We start from the raw sequence: 16,982 nt of genomic DNA, 5'->3' as shown, positions 1-16,982 counted from the left end.
TCTGAGTACCCAAAGTTGAAAGCTGAGGAGTATGTTTGAGCTTAAGTGTGGGGTAATGCCGAACTTTAATGATGAGAGCATGTTGCTATCTAGGCCCTAGAGGGCCCCAGGGAGTATTTCTTGCTTTACTAGTTTTTAATTTTTCCATCTATATGCACTGAGGGCATTGCATGATTTTAAGTGTGGGGTGGAAAATACGTCCCTAGTAAGGCTGAGGATGATGATTTAATATGCCTTAGGATTTTTTACTATTATTATTAGTTTTGAGTCTTAAATGTCAAAAAAAAAAAAAAGGAAAAATTCGAAAAAGACTTTTTATTTTCTTTAGTAACTTCTTAAGTCCCTCATTAGTGGCATTCATCATCCACCCTTTGGGTTTTCTTATGGCCTCGGTTCTTTCCCGAGGGGGGGCCTTTGAACCGGGTAATTTTTTTATTTTTAGGATTAGTTTTTTTAGGAGTAGTAAAGGAGAGAGAAGAAAGACCTTGTGACTTGTTTGATACTAGCATATTTAGGCCTGAGCTTGAGTAATACTTTCCTGTGAGTGCTTGAGTAATGAAAAAAAAAAAGGGGAGGTGCTGCCCGATTTTTCAAAGTTTATAATATTAGCAAGATATGATAGTTGTGACACTATTTGTCAACGACAGTATCATTTCACTTGTTGTAGACACAAGAGGATTATGTTAAGCTTTATTGTGGATTGAGAAGGAGATTATCCAGGTATGTTAAGTCTATCCTTTCCTTCTTTTTGGCATGATTTATGACAAGTGCGAAGCGTAATGATATCCATAATGATTCCACTCCTAGATGTAGGATATCCTGAGTCCCTTGACTACTTAAGCCCGAAGGGGCATCCCTAAATTGCACGATTTCCTAACGATTTCTAACTCCCAAAGGGGACATTCATAAGGCTTCTTTATTCATATGCATTTCATGTTGATTTCTGTGTCTCGAAGGAGACAAATGAAAAGGGGAAGAAGTTTCCATTTTTGAAAAAAGGAGAAGAATTTCCCATTTTGAACTAAAAGTTGCTCTAAAGGGAGTCTTTTGATGGTTTCCAAAGATTTTCATGTATTTGCATATTTACATACAAGCACGACATCATTTCATGGGGAAGGGGAAAATGGCTAAGGGGTTATATACGCAAACCACCTGATCAGTCGGGGTATACGATCATTATAATGCCCGATGGGGCCATTATGCTATTATGCCCGAAGGGGCTGCGAGCAGGGTGAAGGCATATATATATATATATATATATATATATATATATATACATATACATATATACATACACTCTTAATGCATTAAAAGTTCATATACACGTACATAATTCACAGTGTTGGTTACAGGTACAGATTGAGTCTGTTAGTCTTTTATCATTCGAGTTAAGATATATTGTTTCAGTTCTACCTTACATACTCGGGACATTACTCGTACTGACATCCCTTTACCTAGGGGCGCTGTGTTTCATGCCACACAGGTGCAGACAGACGAGTAGAGGACACTCGCTATAGGATGTTCCCTGATTATCAGCTGGTTTGGTAAACCCCATTTCTATTCAGAGTATTGCCGAGTCGGAGTACATATGTATATATATGTGTCATATGCATTATGGGTACAGCGGGGCCCTGTCCCGACCTATGTTATGGTATCTTGGTTCATGTTAGAGACTTTGTAGACAGTATCCTGTGGATAGTGCGTCGAGATGTCGACAGTTGTGTAAAGCGGCCATGTAGGTTGATGTGTTCACATGCATTGTTTCAAAGATTTTGTTGTGACCAATGGTTTTCTTGAATTAACGATAAGGGAGAAGTCCCTGACTTGACGAAAGAGTTTTATTAAAATGGTTTTTCATGTTTTACTTGACGGAAGCGTCATTCATAATTTAAAGGTTCACATAAGATTGTGACTTATGAATAGAATGGTAGTATGGCACTCAACCGAGTAGGATCTTAGGTGTTAGTCGCGGCCCTCCGGTTCGGGCCGTGACACCAGTATAAAGATGGCACCGTTTGAAGCCTTGTATAGGTGAAGTTGTAGATCACCTATTGGTTGGTATGAAGTTGGCAAATAGAATTGTTAGGGCCAGACTTGTTCGTTTCGGCTATGAAAAAAAAAAGTTAAATTGATTCAGGAGCATTTGAAAGCGGTTAAGAGTCGCCATCAGTCCTATTCAGATGTGAGGCGCATAGATTCATAGTTTTATGTTAACGATTTGGAGTTTGTAGAAAGTTTTTCCCATGAAAAGCGTTACACAATTTGTGAAAAGGCTTAGTCCCATATATATTAGACCATACAGGATCTTACGAAGGACTGGTCAAGTAGCATACGAGCTAAAATTTCCACCAAAGTTGATCCCCATACACTCAGCGTCATGTTATGACATTCACGTTTCCAATATTTAGATCTCATGTCATGATATACACATTTCCAGTATTCAGATCTCATGGCATCAAATGATGCTCATTCAAATGGACAAACATTAATAAGGTTAATCAGAGTCTTTGCTTTAATATTAATCAAGTAAATAAGGTGATGGCTGTATTTGTGGTTATAGCATCAACTGGTGCTTATTCAAATAGACAAACATCAAGTTTATGTAGATTAGACTTAAGCAATACAGGGCTCAACAACAACAAACTTGGTCAAGGGGATGAATATTATCAATTTCATCAACACAAAAGAAGATCCATGAACAAAGTAGGACCAATTTTACAGAGAAGGAGTCAACTTACTCGATTAAGCAGATCTATCAAGATGAACTCATACCCAGCTCGATAGAAGAGTGAAGAAGCAATGCATGGGGCTTCCAAGGTAGAGCTCTAAGGAAGAGAGAGAATACCACTCAGATAGACCCGAAGAATCAACAGTAAAGCTCGAGAATCAGAGTGGAATTTTGTCAAGATTAACAATAGCATCAAACATTTATGTAGAGTACAGAAACATCTAATATTAGCTATCTCATGTAGATTTTGGACAAAAATGAACAGATTATCGAATTTGAAGACTTACCTGATGATGTTGATGCGAGATATTGAAGAATACTTCCACACTTGGAGGTGCAAATTAGAAATGAATCATCAGAACAACATCATTGGGGCTCTTCATCACTTTCACACCACCGACAGTGAGATGATACAGAGAAAAACATGGATGAAGAGAGAGAGAGAAGGCACCGAGTATTTAGGGTTTCAATTAGGAAAGTAGAACACAAGATATTTGTTTTGGTGTTTTGTTATTTTTCCTATTTTTTCTTTATTAGGCCTGAACCAAGTTTGGGTTGGGCCTTTTGAACCTTATTTATTTTCTATACATTAATAAAAAACCTGGATGGGCATAATTGTATTAAAAAAAATGTTTCCGGTACTCAGATACCATTTTAGTTCAGCACTCAGATATTCATGTCATCTTTGTATTTAGACTTTAAGCTATGATCTCCATGTCCTCAGTAGTCAGTCAGTTCAGCATTCATTCAGTTCAGTATTTTTTTTTATGTTTAGTATTCATGATAGTTCGGTGACCACGTATTTCCATCCGTCACGTTTATGATCCAGAGTTAGCCGTAGTTACAACCAGGACAATCATTCGAGGATGAATGGTCTCAAAGGGGAGATAATATAACACTCCGTAAATCCAGATTAGGTGAATGGGTTAAATGAGTTTTAACGTGACATTTTAACCATACGAGGTCCCATTGGGATGAGTTTGGGTGGAAATACTTGTTTTGGAATCAAGATGGATTGCGAGGTGCATAAGTTTTCGATAGGCTTGTCTTCCATCTTGATTTAGTGAAAATTCGTTGGGAATTTGAGAAAACTTAAAACATGAAAGTTGTAGCCTTTTGAAATACCCTTCCAACGGTATAGGGTGGAGCCCAAATGAAACTCTGTACATAGAGTTATTCCTGTTTTACTGAAGGAAGTGCAAGGAAACTTGCGTCGCAAGCAGAAGCAGTCTCGGATCAAAAAATTTCCTTGTGCGGCACCCTTGAGACGCAAGGCTCGCGCAGGAGTCGTATTTTTTCAGGTTACATATTTTACTATACATTTAAGTTGGGGATTTATTTCCCCCACTTCCCCAGGTTTGAAAACTACCTAGAAAGAGATAGAACTCGTCCCAAGCCTCAAGAACCCTTTGAGGTAAGTTTTTGTCACGACCCAACTCGTGGGTCGGACGGGCACGCACACTAACCCCCCTGGTAGGCGAACCCTTCCTTTATTGAACATTGATTTTAAACATACGTAAAGGAAATATAAGTATCCAAACAGTCTTAGCATATATAAGATAGAATAAGTGCAGAAAATGAACTACATCATCCCTAGGGAATCTAGTCTATAACAGTACAAGATCTACTAAATACTGCAAATCTGAATGGCCGTGCAAGGCTCATAAACATAAAAGGAATAACTGTCTGAAGGCAATAGACAGATAATGAGATGAGTGGAAACTCAAGCGGCAGATCAGGCAGTGACTCACCCTGAATCTCTAAATAGGGCTACCTCGGGAATCACTCACGAGGACCTGACGTGGATCCTATAGCAAACTCTGCACTCATAAAAGAGTACAACAGTGTAGTATTAGTACAAACACTATGTACTGGTAGGTAGCATATGCCGACAACAATTAGTTCACATATATGAAGAAAGAATTCAACAAGTAGATATGTAAGAAATCAACCAGTTCACGAACAAGTTTGTATAAGATCAACTCAATATCAATGCCAAGTACAATTCAATCAATGAAGAATTGGTGTAAGTGTGAATGCATACGCGACGCAATGTAATGCAATACACTGGCCAAATACCTCAAACCTGGACGGAAACCTCCACGTCTCTATAGTCATGACCTATAGGGGACCCGCAAAGTCCATGTATACCCTCATCTCAGAAAGAAACCTCGGGCAGTGAGTATAACACATTTTGCTCCGGTAATAGCCTTGGATCACAGATTCTCATCTCTCTTTTACACAATCCAGTAAAGACCTCAGATGTTCCTTTGTCTTACTTATCATCGTTAGTGCCAAGTCACTTTTCATAACAACGCATCATATGAAATGAGAATGTATGCCATGCAAGATATCATAATCAACAATAATTCATAATCAAGATCTCATTCGTGTCTTATCATAAGCACACATCACAATTCAAGCCTAATCTCATTAATCTCTTTTGTTTCCCAATGATAAGTCACATAACAAGAGAGAGATGAATGCATACACAAGACACAACATAGCTAATAAGGCAACAAGCCCAATCACAACAACAAGGCGACAAGCCCAAGAACAACAACAACCAACCTAATAGACACTACTAAAAAACAGGCAAAAATCGAAGGCCAAAACCGACGGACTGCCTCTATTTTTCAGTGAAAACTGATAGAAAATCGACGCAACATGTCCATTGATTTACGTTACGTTGCTTTTCAAAAACCGACTGAAAATCGACGGGTTCCGTAGGTTATGTAAAAAAAAAAAAAAAAAAGTAAAAAAATCCGACGGAGTGCGTTGGTTTTTTTTAATTTTTAAAAATAATAAAATGTAGCTACATGGAATCGAACCCGTGAATATTCCTTCGCATTAAAGGGCTCTACCACCATACCACGCATGTTCTTTGTTCAAACACTTACATTAATTTAATTTATACTATTTTTTTGCTCTAAAAACCAAAGGTCTACGTCGGTCTTTTTATAAAAAAAAGTAAAAAAATAAAAATAAAAAATCGATCGAGTCCGTCGGTTTATTTTAGAAAACAATAAAAAAAATTAAATTTTTTGCACATTTTTTCCTCAAAAATAACCTATGCAGTCCCTCGGTTTTCAAAAAAAAAAATTTAAAAAAATTATCGAAAAACCAACGGATTCCGTCAATTTTTTTTGGTTGGGTTTCTTTGTCGATTTTTTTTTTCCGTCGGTTTTTGTCGGGTTTTTAGTAGTGAGAATTCCATCCCAACTCCATACCCAAAGGCCTAGCATTCCCTGTCAATATCTAACTCCTAGATATGCTTCACTTATTGGAGTCTAACGGAAAGGTAAACTGTAACCTACCTCGATACCGAGCGGGTGCCACAAACTATCCAACACAAGCCTTGCCCTTCTTGAGAGCTTCCGAATGATTGAAGTCTATTCAACAACGTATTCTATATTAGAAACGAAGACTAATGGTACCCTTATTGCTATGAAAGTATAAGAATAAAAATTAACCCTTTTTTTAAAGAGAAAATTGGGCCCACAAGGGCAAAATAGAAATTTAAAGTAAAAATCAGTTAATCAATGCTTAGGGAGTCCATTAGTATCCCTCAATTACTAATTATACTCAAGCAATCAACAATTTTAACCTTTAATAAAAAAAAAAACCCAATTTAGAAAGAAATCCTAACTTCCTATAATCATAATCCAAGAAATTTTGATAGATTCAACTTAATAACTACTATTCCAAGTATTTCAAGACTAGATTAATCAAGATTTACAAACAAAACCCATTTTCACAGCATAAGATTCATGAAGTCAACCTAGGGTCTACAAGCTTTCTTTCCAACTAAATCTCTTAATAGCACCATAAAATCCAAGCTAAATCATTAAATAAAACACAACGAGTGAAAGGAAACTTACCCAATAATATTCAACTCTAAATGCTCCTCAAATCGCCCTTAGAACTCCTTACATTACCAATTTAGTGAATGAAAGAGAATGGTTCGAATTGAAAAAATATAGGATTCTGATACAACAATTTCCGCTCACGTGGAGCAAGACCCGCTTACGCGATCCCGCCTAGGTGAATAACCGTCCGCTTAGGCGGATCTTATTAAATGACTCAGCATTCACGTCTGGGGGCCAAGTTTCACATGGGCGGGTTCGCAGATGTGGAAACACACCTGCAAAAGTGGGACATCTTTTCTGGTTTTCACCAAGTTCTACCCAAAATCCAGACATCCATCCGAGACCTCCTGGATACAACCCAAACATGCAGACACATGTTAAAACGTGCTACGAACTCAACTATGGCCTCAGAATTCCCAACGGGGGCCACCTTGAACCAACCGCGAAACAACCAAAATCAAGTTTCCAAATAAGTGTACAAAACACTACGAAATGCCTCGAGAACCGAACCAAACATGCCACCAAGTTGTAATCGACCATTCGGACCTCATGGAATTGATGGAATTCTAAAAAAAGGTCCGTTTACCCAAAAGTCAACTATCGGTCAAAAAAATTTCACTTTTAGGTTCTAACTTCCCCAAATCCTATCAAAACCTGCCCGATGACCTCGAGAAGCGTGTCGCCCATCCCCGTGGGTCAAAGACACTCTAACGGGGCTAGGGGAAAGGTCAACGAGGGTAAAAGGGTCAAAACATTTGGTTGTTACATCAGATACCAATTAAACAAATGTTCGTCCTCGAAGGGAGAAGAAAGGAAGCAAAAGGAAAGGTACATGATTCAGTACAAAGCTGGGAATATCTTTCACGCATATTTGCCTCGGTCTCCCAAGTAGCCTCCTCAACTGGACGGTGCTTCTATTATATCTTAACTGAAGTAATCTCTTTAGACCTCAACTTTCTCACCTACCTGTTTAAAATCGTTACCGGCTTTTATAGATTTTAATCGAACAATACTTAATCCCAATGAATGATATGAGAGCCATCTAAATGGAACTTCTTCAACAAAGAAACATACAATGCCGGAAGAACGCCTGACAAGCCTGGTGGCAAAGCTAACTCATAAGCCACCTCACCAATAGGGCGAAGAATCTCGAAGGGAAAAATAAACCTCGGGCTCAACTTTCCCTTCTTCCCAAATCGCATCACACCATTCATAGGTGAAACCTTCAACAGAACCTACTCTCCAACCATAAAGTCTAAATCATGAACCTTCCGATCCACATACTCCTTTTGCCTACTCTAAGCCGCCAAAAGCTTTTCCTGAATCAATTTTACTTTGTCCAAAGACTCTCTCAACAAACTCGTACCCTAAAGTCTCACCTCAAAAGCATCAAACCACCTAATCAGAGAACGACATCTCCTACCATATGAAGGCTCGAATTGTGCCATGTCAAGCACTCGAGTGATAACTGTTATTGTACGCAAACTACGCCAACGGTAAGAATTGGTTCCAATTACCACCAAAGTCAATAACACATGCTCACAGCATGTCCTCAAGCACCTGAATACTCATCTCGAACTGACCATCGGTCTGTGGATGAAAGGCGGTACTAGGATCCAACTGAGTACCTAACTCCTTCTGCAAAGTCCTCTAGAACTGGGAAGTAAACTAAGTGCCTCTATTTGAAATGATGGAAATGGGAACTCCATGCAATTGGACAATCTCTCTAATGTATATCCGTGCCAACTTCTTTGAATTTTGAGTCACCTGAACCGGAATAAAGTGCGCAGACCTAGTCAACCTATCCAGAATAACCAAAATCGAATCAAACTTGCCCAAGGTCTTTGGAAGACCGGCTACAAAATCCATTGTATTCCTCTCCCACTCGGGAATGAGTATCCTCTGAAGCACACCACGTGGTCTCTGGTGCTCATTACTTAACCCGTAGGCAATTCAAACACTGAGAAATGAAATTTGCGATGTCCTTCTTCATCCTACCCCCACCAATAATACTGCCTCAAATCACGATACATATTTGTAGCACCCGGATGAATAGAATATCCGAAACTATGAGCCTCCTCCAATATCAAATGAATCAATACATCCACATGAGGAACGCAAATGCGCCCCTTAATCCTCAAAATGCCCTTACCATCAAGTATGGCCTTCTTGGCCTCACCGCTCAACACTTTATCCCAAATCTTACACAACTTCGCCTCATCTAACTGTTGTGCCTTGATCTGCTCCAGAAGAGATGACCTCGCCTCAACAAAATCCAAAACCTTGCCAAGTTCTGAAATGTCCAATCTCAGAAAGTTATTAGCCAAAGTTTGAACCTCCATGGCTAAAGGATGCTCCTTAACAACCAAAAAAGCTAAGCTACCCATACTTACTGCCTTTCAGCTCAACGCATCAGCTACCACATTAGCCTTGCCCGGATAATAAAGAATGATGATATCATAATACTTAAGCAACTCCATCCATATTGTTGACACCTAATTTTTGACCTCCCGTAATTATTTTTATCACTCAGGGTCCTTGGAAAATAAATAAAATGAGTTATACACGTTAAAGGGTTTGAATAAATTTTATAAATATTTTACTCCTTTAGATTGATGAAAAGGTTTTTCCATGACATCACAAATTTATTTAAGAGTTAATTCGTACTTTTATGACATTTATGAGATGCTTGTTAGATTTAATCAAAACATAAAAAAGGGGGTATTTTGTTTTAAACTAATAATCACTTATTTAATGGTTTAAATTATCAAAAGTAAAAATTTGCAAATACTTTATTCCCTTTAATCCAAGGAGTTTGAGTAATTTAAATAATTAACCATTTCACCCTTTAATCTTTAATATTTAATTTTGCATAACTGTGAAATTTTTCAAAATTATTCATAATTATCTATAAAAGTTTAATTAGTAGATTAAGTGGTCCTTATTGCAAATTAATGTTTAGATTATTTAATTATTTCTATTACGGCCACAATTAATTTAACCAATTCATGCTTTAAGGAAATTGGGGTCATTTTGTAAAATTAGCCTCTTAATTGCCTTAATTGAAATAACCAAATTCATTGGCTTAAATTAATTAAGGTCATTAATGTAATTTAATTTTTAAATCTGCTAATTGAGTCAAATATGGCCATAATTGAAATAACCAGTAAGATTAAAATCAATTAAGGCCAAATGTGGCCATAATGAAATAATCAATTGGATGAAAATCAATTAAGGCTATATCGCAATTTTAAGCCCATTTACGCAGTTGGCCATTTTTTCTTTTCAAATTATTTTAATAGGATAATTATGTCCTAGTCTTGTCTATAATTAAAATATCATCAATTTTAATCTTTATCTAATTATCATAATATCTTTTTATATATATTGTATATATATATATGTATACACGAGGTATACAAGTATAGTATATATATATATATATATATATATATATATATATATATATATATATATATATATATATATATATATATATATATATATATATATATATATATATATATATATATATATATATACAAAGCCAACATTTTAATTTTTAAGATCTGGACCGAGTCCAGCCCTAAATGAGCATGACCCGGCCCAACCCCTCAATACAGATAAGGGGTATACCCTCTTTTCCTCATTTTCATTTTCCAAACGCCCCTTTCCCCCCTCCCCTTTCTCTCTCTTCCTCTTCCGTGAAAACCCTAACACTGCCTTATTATTCTCTCTTCTCTCTCCGCCAAAAATGGCAAAAACACATGGTTTAGCAGAGAAGCACAACTTTTTCATGTCTATTGTAGTGTAACATTTAATGTTTCACTTGATTTCACGAAAATATAATCCAAACACGGTAATAAATCATCCCTTTGCTTTATTTTCTTTTATTATTATGTGATTTATGTGCTTTATTGTTGTACCTTGCTTGAATATCATTGGTTGAACAAGAGTGGGTCAGATCGAGTCAAGCAAGACTCCGATCAGACCATTCGTTGTTGATTCAAGATAATCTGAGCCATGTGAAGGCTTACAAAGGTTAATTTTAGAGAAAATAGGTTTGTCTCACATCATGTGTTTAAGGCTTTGAATGACTTTTGGGGTTCTATAAATAAGAACCTCAAAACTGTGAAAAGAGGGAAAGGAAGAAAAAGGAGGAAAAAAAAAAAAGAGGTTTTGAGAGTTTGAAAAAAAAATCTTGCAATCTCAGAGCCTTATTTTGAGGATTAAAACTCAAAATCCTAGGATCATAATAAAGTTTAAAAGATTTGGTTTTTGTTCTAGGGTTTAAGTCTTTTTTTTTTTACTTCTAAAATATTCGTATTTTTCCTTCATTTTTCTGTGTGGTTGAGTCGAAGTTTGGAAGCACAAAGGCTCCAGGTTCAACTCTTGACAAAGGCTATGCAACAAAAAGGTAATACACTATCATATTATTGCCTTTCCTTACCTTTAATTTTGGATGATAATATGTCTAAAGTAGAAATATGGTTAATTTGTGAGTATTGCCATGTTTAGTCAGTTTGCCTTAGATTATTTTTCCTTCAAATTGTTTGCCTGGACTGTTGAGCATTGTTGATTTGAGCTATGAAATTTTCTATGATCACTTTCCTGTTATCTTCCTTGAGTGTTGGTTTTGTTAGAAGTTGTAAAAGTGAATGTGTTTAGATTAAGTTAATCCCTTGCTGAATTATGTTGGTTTGCAGTTGTATGTAATGGATATGTGATCATGTCTAAACTGGTGGTCTCCTGAACTGGTGGGATTGAGTGTGTTTGTGAAGTTTGCCTAATTTTAAATGGTTGTTTGTCATCCTCACCAAGGATAAGTGTGAATTAATCTGGCATCCCTTTGCTATACAATTAATGACCCTGCCTTGCCTTGATTGTTTTCATGAGAATAGTTCTTTAATCTTGAAAGATAAAAGGGCAGGGTAAGAAGGAATAAAAAATGCCCAAATACTCATGAGCGAAGAAGACTCTGAAAAGACAGCCTTTATCACCCCTTGGGGAAGTCTACCATTATAGGGTAATGCCATTCGGTCTAAAAAACGCTGGCGCCACATACATGAGAGCTATGACTACTTTGTTCCATGATATGATGCATCGAGGGATTGAAGTCTATGTGGACGATGTCATCATAAAATCAAAGGAAAGCTCAGAGAACACAGTGCTTTGAGAGACTTCGCAAATTCAATCTAAAGCTGAACCCTGGAAAGTACGTGTTTGGAGTGCCGACAGGTAAGTTGTTAGGATTCATAGTCAGCCACAGGGGTATCGAACTAGATCCTACCAAAATTAAAGCAATTCAAGAGTTACTACCTCCCAAAACCAAGAAAGAAGTCATGAGCTTCTTAGGAATATTAAGCTGCATTGGGCGGTTCATAGCCCAGTCAACTGTGATTATAGAGCCAATCCTTAAGTTGCTCAAGAAAGACGCTCCCACAAATTGGACAGAACAATGCCAAGAGGCATTTGGTAGAATAAAGAGATACCTTTCTAATCCTCCCGTCTTGGTGCCGCCCAGGCAAGGGAGTCCTCTGTTATTATACCTGTCAGTATCAGAAAATGCTTTCGGGTGCATGCTCGCCCAGCATAATAAAGAGGGCAAAAAATAACATGCCATCTACTAGTTGAGCAAGAAGTTCACTTCCTGTGAAGCACGGTATACGCTTGTAGAGAAGACCTGTTGTGCTTTGACATGGATTTCCCAAAATCTAAGACACTGCCTATCGGTGTTCACCACCTACCTCATATCCAGAATGGACCTGTTGAGATACATTTTTCGACAACCGATGCCCATAGGAAAATTGGCTAAATGGCATGTACTACTGAGCGAATTCAACATCGTATACGTAGCTCAAAAGGCAATCAAAGGGCAAGACCTGACTGACCTGCTGGCAGAAAGTCCCGTTGATGGCGAACTTGAGCCATTATGGACTTTCTTCTCAGATGAGAAAGTGATGGCTATGGAAGAAGAGGTGGCAGAACCATACTCAGGCTGGAGACTATTCTTCGATAGAGCAGTCAATTATAACGGATCAGGCATCGGGGTGTTAATATCAGAAACAGGAAAACACTATCCGATGGCTGCAAAGCTCAACTTCAGATGTACCAACAAAATAGCGGAATGCGAAGCATATATCCTCAGCCTCAGGATGGCGTTAGACTTGAACATACAAGAGTTGTTGGTAATCGAAGACTCTGATTTGCTCATAAATCAAGTAAAAGCAAATTGGGCAACCAAAAATGATAAGATACTCCCATATGTGAATCTGGTACAGAGATTTTGCGGGAGATTCAAGAGTATTGACTTTAGGCATACTCCAAGGGCTCAAAATGAGTTTGCAGACGCATTGGCTACGGTAGCGTCTATGATCCAGCACCCTGAGAGTACTCACATCGATCCTCTAGAGATCACACTGAGAGAAGAATAGGCTCACTGCACCCATGTAGAGGCTGAGCCAGATGGCCAACCATGATATGATGACATTAAGGCCTACCTGGAAAAAGGAGAGTATCCCCTAGAGAGTTCAGCAAATTAAAAGAAGACCATCGTAGAGGTTGGCTAATAGGTTCTTCTTGAACAAAGAAGTGTTGCACAAAAAGAGCCCTGACCTTGGGTTGCTCAGGTGTGTGGACGCCGATGAGGCTACAAAATTGCTAAAAGAGGCGCACTCAGGGGCTTGCAGACCCTACATGAATGGATTCATCCTTGCTAAGAAAATTCTGAGGATAGGATATTACTGGATGACCTTGGAGCATGAGTCCTTTAAATTTGTACAAAAGTGCCATCAGTGTCAGATACATGGGGATCTGATCAAGGTTCTCCCCATAGAATTTCACGCAATGAGCTAGCCCTAGCCTTTCGTGGAATGGGGAATGGACGTTATAGGACCCGTCGAGCCTCCGGCCTCCAACGGATATGGTTTCATCTTAGTCGCCATTGATTACTTCACTAAATGGGTGGAGGCAACTTCCCACAAATCAATAGCCAAGAAAGTCGTGGCCGACTTCATAAAAAACAATCTAATATGTCGTTTTGGAGTGCCAAAATCCATCATCACAGACAATGGTGCCAATCTAAAAAGCTATTTGATGAAGGATATCTAAGAGCAATTCAAGATCACCCACAGAAACTCCACCGCTTACCAGCCACAAATGAATGGATCCGTAGAGGCTGCCAACAAAAACATCAAAAGAATCTAGAGAACAATGGTCGACAATTACAAGAATTGACACGAGCCGTTGCCTTATGCTCTGTTGGCGTACAGAATGACAACTCGGACTTCCACTAGAGCACCCCATACCTCCTTGTCTACAGTACCAAAGCAGTCATACTTGCAGAAGTGGAGATCCCTTTACTCAAGATCATCTAAGAGGCAAAGCAAAATTATGCAGAATGGGTTAGAAATCGCTACGAGCAACTGGCCACAATAGAAGAAAAAAGAATGGTAGCAATCTGCCACGGACAGCTGTACAGGCAAAGGATGTCTCGAGCCTCCAATAAGCGAGTCAGAACCCAACTCTTCCAGATCGGACAACTTGTAATCAAGCGAGTCTTTCCTCACCAAGAGGAGTATAAAGGGAAATTTACACCAAACTGGCAAGGACCATACATGGTCAGGAAAGTACTCTAAGGAGGGATCAGTCCTAGCCGAGATGGATGGACAACAATGGCCTAAAGCCATCAATGCAGACGCGCTCAAGATACTACATTTAGGAGTCCATTTGCTTGTAATTGCATTATTATTTTCGTGTATTCGGACCTTTTTCTTGTAATCATACTTTGTAATAGAATAGGAGAAAATAAATCATCTATGTAATGAACTACGCAATGACCTGACTTCCCCACAGTGGGATATGAAGGTAGTCCATTTCAGACCCAGTGACCTTGTTAGTAGAACCAAAACTCAGTTATTATATTCCAAACTATGTTCGATCTGAATTCCTGCTACGCCAGGACACGTAGGCGCTTTCGAGCTCGGTCATTACAAAAGAAAAACCAAGAAAACCTTAGGAAAACTGTAACGACCTGTTTGGTCGTTATAGTCTTTCTGGCATTTTCACCCTTCCTCGAGCAATGATTAGCTCACTTTTGACCTGAGGGGGACCGTTGATACACTTCTCGAGGTGTGTAGATCAAATTCGGGCAAATTTTTGTGAAATATGGGCTTAAAGTGAAAAATAGTTAACCCAAAGTTGACTTTTAGGTATATGGACCTTTTTCAAAAATCCGTCAATTTCGAGAGGTCTGGATAGTCGTTTATGACTCGTGTGTATATTTGGTTCAGTTCCCAATACCCTCGGATGCATTTTGGGATTTGGGTTGGAAAAATGGAAACGAGGTATCGGGGGTTGACTCGATCAACGAGACCTCCGTGGGAAATTTCGAGGTAGCGAGTGCGTTCATAGAATATTTTTGTGTGGGTCTGTGTATATGGTTAGTGAGCAGATGGCCTCGGGAATGGTTTGGGAATTCGTTTGAGTCTTAGAAAAATTGGCAAATTTCTGGTACCTGGTGTCCGCATTGGCGGCACTAGTGCCGTCGCAGCGGCGCTGCTGTTAAGGCTGGTTGATCGCTGGGGCGGCCAAGGGGAATTGGCCCAGACCGCCATGGTGGTCTGTTGGGCGCTGTAGCGGCACCGCCGTTGCGGCCCCGTTACCGTCGTGGCGGTAACGGGCCTGTTATTTCATTAAGTGTGTTTTAAATGAGCCCTTAGTCTATCTTTTATTACCATTTCGAAATTAGAGCTTTGGGGACTGTTCCTGAAGATATTTGGAGATAATTCTTAGAGGTAAATCTTGCTAATCCCTTTACTATTCCATTGATCCTAATCATCATAGATTCCCTCTTTCCTTTAATAATCCCTTAATAATAGAAGATGGAAGTGGGTTTTGATGAACTTTTTTTTTCTAAGCTTATTAATGATGAAATTAATGGGGTTTATGCTAGATTTTGATGAATCTAAGTTTGTTAGTCATATATCTTCCATTATCAGAGTTGAATTCTTAAATCAAAGAGTTAGGATTTATACCCAATTTTGGGGGTTTGGCTTGAAATAAGAAATTAGGCCTATCCTTGAGTTAAATCAGCAATTAATAGTTGGGTTATAATCACCTAGTGCTTAATTTGATATTTTGCTACTGAAATTCCCGCTTTGCCCTTGTGGGCCCTGTTTTCCCAATTTCTAGGATTGGATTTGACCTAAAATGAATAGTAGCAATATTAGTATCATTCTTCATGATTTCTAATCTAGATTTTGAATATGCTTAGACTACTTTGTCTTTGAGGCTCAGTGGAAAGGCAAGGCAAAGGAGTTAGTTGTTGGTGTTTGTAGTTCGTTCATCTAGGTAGGTTATGGCTTACCCTTGGTGAGACTTCGTATAACGAAGCATATATTTAGATTATATTACTGGAGACAGCATGTGAAACTTCGGGTATGAAGTTGGGTTGGATATTGGTTTAGGTTCGGCTCTGGTGTGTTGGGGCTAGCCACCCGTTGTGTTGTGATTTGATTGTTCTATTTTGTTGGCTTGATTCCTTGAGTTGTTGATAGATATTGGATTCAATTTTACCATCTTAATTATGATGTTGTTGGCGTACCCACTATTGGTACATATGACTCTTATATGCTGTTGGCGTACCCATTGTTTGTACTTGTGATTCAGATATATAGTTTGCGTACCCATTGTTGGTACTTGTGATATTGAGCATGATTATTAATGATGATCCATGCATTGCACACACTCTCATTCTTCATGATATACTATTGAGATACTGATGATACATGATGAAACACCTGAAGAGCTAGGCTCGATTTTACTTGAGTGACGTGAGAGTCCGATATCCATTGTTAGTCCTGAAATCGTACATTGAGTGAGTGCATGGACTCCGCGGTTCCCCCAAGGTGATGCCGATGAGAACCCCAGTAGGCAAAGATCTGGGATGGGTGGCACTTAGACTTTGCGAGTCATCTTGGGTGATGCTACCGAGATGTCGATATTTTTATCCGGAGTACATGTGTACACAACATTTGTATGGCATTGCATTGCATTCATACATTATTGCATTGCATTGCAGTATGGCTTAATTTGGAGATAATTTGATATTGTACTTGTGATGTTGGATTCGGATTGATATATTGAGACTTGGCATACTTGTGATTAGATGTTCTACTTAGGTGATAACGTATACTTGGCTTCTATTTTGTTTGACTTATACTTGTTAGTCTATCTGCTTAACTGCTTTATTATCTAATTTGTATTAGCTATGCTTAGTCGGTTGATGATGCCTACCAGTACCATTATATTTATCGATTCGCACTTCTCGCATTCCTTTATGAATACGTAGCATCGAGCTTGGTCTCCGCCCTTCATCTCTCGTG

This window comes from Lycium ferocissimum, chromosome 2, assembly GCF_029784015.1.
Source record: "Lycium ferocissimum isolate CSIRO_LF1 chromosome 2, AGI_CSIRO_Lferr_CH_V1, whole genome shotgun sequence".
Classification (NCBI taxonomy): Eukaryota; Viridiplantae; Streptophyta; class Magnoliopsida; order Solanales; family Solanaceae; genus Lycium; species Lycium ferocissimum.
This window is presented reverse-complemented; position numbering follows the sequence as displayed.